Raw genomic sequence first — 5,163 nt, 5'->3', positions numbered from 1 at the left:
AAATAAAACATAATTCTCAACTTTTAGGTTCTGTATATGTTTTCAGTCGACAGTCCCTTCTCCTCCCAGGGCCTCAATTTTCTCGTTTATAAGATGAAGGGGAAAAAAAAAAAAGATGAAGGGATCACATTACATTTCTAAGGTCCTTTAACACTTGTGTTCAATTTTGTTAGTTAAGAATCTGCAAACAAGAAAAATGTTAAAATAAATCAGAGTGATGCAACAGAGGATATGAATAAAGATATGGCCCGACCATCAGCCAGTGATGCAGTGGTTGAGAACTGGGGCTTGAGACTCAGCTGGACTTGGCCTCAGGGCCAAGATCTGTCACTTACTATATTATCTCATGTTTTTAAGCCCGAGATGAGTTTTCCTTGTCTATGAAATTGAGATAATAATAGCGATCTCATGAAGGAGTGTGGAGAACTAAATAATATACTCATGTTGCCTGGTAAAGTACCAGGCATATAGTAGGTGCTTCATAAACTGCACTTTCAACAAAACCAAAAAGATGAATCCGCAAGTGAGAGTCTTCCTTTAAGACTTCAGGAATCTCCATATTGTGGTTTTGGTTTCCAAATCTTTGTTCCAATAGAACTATCCTTTTTCTGACTGCCAACTTTGAGTTCAAGGAAGGCGCCAGGACCATCATACTTCCTGAAGCTTGATGACTACATATTTTATAAAGGGTACTGCCGGGCTTCACCCTAGACTCAGGGAGACATGCAGAGGCCCTTTATTCTGGCAAGGGTCCACCTTTCTTCCTTTCATGGGCCTTATCTTGTTGGATAGCCAAATAAAAGTTTCTGCCCACTCACATTCAAAAATCTATTCATTAATGGGATGCAATTCACAATATGTACCACTAATTACCCTAGGAAAGCAGTAAAAATTAATAAGGAACTACAGTTTAATTGTTTGATAATGACAGGGAGCTCCAAAGTGTCCTCTTGAGTAACAAAATTAACATTTAAACTAGTTCAGTCGAAGAACCTTCTCTTAAATATAACTCTTCACTATTAGTGTGGCTTATTTATTTCTTTATTACCTCTTTGGGCAGCTCTGAAATATCAGAAATGTGTACTGAACCTTGAGAAGCTGCCCAATGTTCCAGGATAGTGAGTAGCCTGTCTGCAGAGTTTCAGGTGAACTGTGGATGGTCCCCACCATACACACACACACACACACACACACACACACACACACACACATGCACAGAGTAAAATCAGACTGTCCTATGTTTATTTAACCAGGGCTAGAGAAGTTTCTCAGAAACTAGGGCCTCTTCCTAAAGGGAGATGGGGGCTGTGGGGAGCTGTCAAAACACTGCCCAGGGTAGGGTCCTACAGAATCTCAGAAATGAAATGTTTGTCATGATGTCATTCTTTTTTTTTTTTCAGCCACGTGGCTGCAGGACCAGGGATCAAACCTGAGCCCTCAGCAGTGAGAGCGTGGAGTCTTAACCACTGGACCACCAGCGAATTCCCGGACATCATTATTTTACACTGGAGCGTATATTGCTATTCCAGGGTACTCTCTGGACTTTTGTTTAAGGGAATGTGGTAGTTTTCAAATATGCCCATAAACAGTGGAGTCTAATTTCCTTCCCCTTGAACATGAGGAGGATTTAGTGATTCTCTTCTAACGAATAAAATGTAGCAGAAGTGACACTGTGTGACTTCAGAATTAGGCTCTAAAATGGATTCAGCTTCCACCTGGCTCTCCCTTGAGATGCTTGCCCTTGGAATCCAGCCACCATGTTGTGAGGAAGCCCAAGCACATGAAGAAGCCACACTTGGGTGTCTCGGCCCACAGACCCAGTGAGGTCCCCAGGCCAGCACCACCATCACCCGCCAGACTCATAACTGAAGGAGACTTTAGATGATTCCAGCACCCAGCCTTCAACCCCTCCCACTCCCACACCTGAGGCCCCAGACCTGGAGCACCAGACACAAGTCATGCCCCCTGTATTCTGAATTCCTGACCCACAGAAACCATGAGACATAGTCAATGATATGCATTATTTTAAGCCACGAAATTTGGAGGTAAGCTGTTACACGGCAATAGATGACTCACAGAGAAAATTTTACAGACATGGGCCTCTTGGTTCTTGAACCACAACCTTAAGGCCAGCAGGGACTGACTCACACAGGGCAGAGGGGAATGAAGAGGGAGGGCCCAGCTGTGGCTGACCACAGCCCCAGCCCCCAGCCTTCCAATATGCTCATCACCTGCTGAATGACACACCCGAACAGAAGCTCTGTGGTCCTGAGCAACTTTTTTTTTTTTTTTTTTTTTTAATTTATGGCTGTGCTGGGTCTTCGTTTCTGTGCGAGGGCTTTCTCTAGTTGCGGCGAGCGGGGACCACTCTTCATCGCGGTGCGCGGGCCTCTCACTATCGCGGCCTCTCTTGTTGCGGAGCACAGGCTCCAGACGCGCAGGCTCAGTAGTTGTGGCTCACGGACCCAGCCGCTCCGCGGCATGTGGGATCCTCCCAGACCAGGGCTCAAACACATGTCCCCTGCATTGGCAGGCAGATTCTCAACCACTGCGCCACCAGGGAAGCCCCCTGAGCAACTTTAAGGTTGAAGGGTTTTCTTATAATTCACAGAGATAGGACTAGGCACGGTTTATCTACCTGGGATACTTGTTTTCCCTGAAGAGCTAAGGATTGGCACTGATAATCCCTCAAAAGTGGCCTTTCAGAGAGTCCCAGCATGTTGTGGCTCATTTCACACATGCTTGGGAGAGAGGAAAAGCCAACAGAGAAGGAACAGCTGTGCTCTGGGACCAGTCATGCCCACTCCCCCACCCTCGACCCAAACTCCATGCCCCATGTCCACGCTCTCACGCCAGCACTGCTATCTTCCCAGGCCAGGCAGGCTGTCTTCTTATGCATTCATTCATTCATTCATTCAATATGTGTCGGGTGCCTACTGCATCAGGGGAGACAGACATTAAACAACAAATCATACAAATAAAGAATTCTAGTTGTCCTAAGCACTTGGAGGGAGAAGTACAAGGTCCTCTGGTGAACTAGGGATATTTAAGTTGAGATATGAAAAATTAGAGAATGAGTGAAGCAGACAGGGGTGCGGTGGGGGCCTAGGGAGAGAGCATTCCAAACAAAAGTCCACTCTAGGGCTTCCCTGGCGGCGCAGAGGTCAAGAATCTGCCTGCCAATGCGGGGGACACGGGTTCAAGCCCTGGCCCAGGAAGATCCTACATGCCGTGGAGCAACTAAGCCCGTGCACCACAACTACTGAGCCTGCACTCTAGAGCCCACAAGCCACAACTACTGAGCCTGCGTGCCACAACTACTGAAGCCCATGTGCCTAGAGCCCGTGCTCCGCAACAAGAGAAGCCACTGCGATAAGAAGCCCGCACACCGCAATGAAGAGTAGCCCCCGCTTGCTGCACCTAGAGAAAGCCCGCATGCAGCAACAAAGACCCAACACAGCCAAAAAAATCAATTAAATAAATAAATAAAGGCCACTCTATAGGAAGAAAGTCTGTGGTTTCTGGGGACTTAAAAAATGATCAGTCAGGATGCCGGTCAGAAGTGGAGGAAGCAAGACAGTGGCCCCAGAAGTGTCTGGGGATGGAGGGAGCAACCAGACCATGTGGGGCAATACAGAAAGATCTCATCTATATTCTAAGAACAAAAGGCAACCACCGAAGTGTTTAAAGCAGGAGAATGAAGGGTCAAATTTCACCTGTTAAAGCATCTCAGTCCCCTAACCCCATTATTTCCCATTTGTGTGTACACCTCTGTACAACCCAGATCACATTATATTATAGGTAGTTGTTTAGGTATCTTTCTCCCCCCCAGTGCTGATGGTCTCTTGAGAGCAGAGGCCATGTCTTAACCATATTTGTAATTCCATTAGGCTCCCTACTGTTCTTGGGATCAAGTGCAAACTCCTTTTGCAGCCTGCAAGGCCTTGCACCATCTGTCCTTTTCCCACCTCCCCAGGATCATCTTAGTCACTTCCTTTGCTCTCCAGTCTTTCATCATGGTCCAGCCACTCCGGCAGACGTGTCACTTCCTCAGAGGCCTTCCAAGATGCCCTAGCTAGGATAGGGGCCCTGCTGAATATTCTCAGAGAAACCAATGCTTCTCCATCAGACTACCTACCAAGATTTATATCACCACTCATACACATTATTGCTTTAATATCTGTCCCCCTCCTAAACTGTCAGTTTCGTAAAAGCAGAGAACTCATCTGCCTTGGTGACCATCATATCTCCAGGACCTGGCACTTTGACGCTTATAGTTGGCATTCCACAGAGAGTTGCTGAATGACAGAATGAAAGAGTAAGAATGCATGAATGGGCAAATGAATGGGTGATTTCATGTATGATCCCAGCGGCCACCCAGGCCAATTCAACAGCTGATGTTGGACACCTCTCTCTGACCACCCTCCAGGTCCTTCTATGACATCACCTCTTTGCTGGTCTCACTGACTCTCCACTGGAAGAAGCCAATGTTAGTGAAGGCTTTATGGAATAAATGGAAAGTAGAAATGGGTAGAGAAGTCCAGGAAGGCATTTCTGGCAATCTCTGAGTAGTTATTACCTTAATCCTTCTGCCAAGCAAGAGGAGGAAAGCTGGCAAACACCCATGCTCAGTCAACAAGTCCATGTAAATGCCAACATTTACATGTATAGGACCTTGGCTGCGTTCATAAGCTTTCCAAGTCCAAAGTCTTTTATAGGAACTAATCGGGTCAAATACAGTCTGTCAGGTCACTGCTTCTCAAACTATCTCTGGTAAAGGGCCAGGTTTTAATTTTGTTTTCAATCTGCCACAGATCAATACTTTATAAAATAACAGGAATTATATACTTGGATGAGGCAGCAATGTCAAATTGCTATAAAAGTTTCTAAATGCTTACTTACCGTTTCTGTACTCATTTCTTCATGGGTAACAAATATTTCTAGACCTACATCCATCTGCAAATCACACTTTGAGTAGCACTGATCCAGGTCAGCACTTGTACTCCCACTGCCTCATTCCTCAACCACGGCAGAAATTGCTAATCAGTCATCACACATTTCCCCATGAAGCCCATGCTTGGCTTTAAAATCTTCCTCATCCCAGTGTTCAAGACAGCCACTACCCTTCATACCTGTTAGAACGTCTATTATCAAAAAGACCAG

Source organism: Balaenoptera ricei, chromosome 3, assembly GCF_028023285.1.
Source record: "Balaenoptera ricei isolate mBalRic1 chromosome 3, mBalRic1.hap2, whole genome shotgun sequence".
NCBI lineage: Eukaryota > Metazoa > Chordata > Mammalia > Artiodactyla > Balaenopteridae > Balaenoptera > Balaenoptera ricei.
This window is presented reverse-complemented; position numbering follows the sequence as displayed.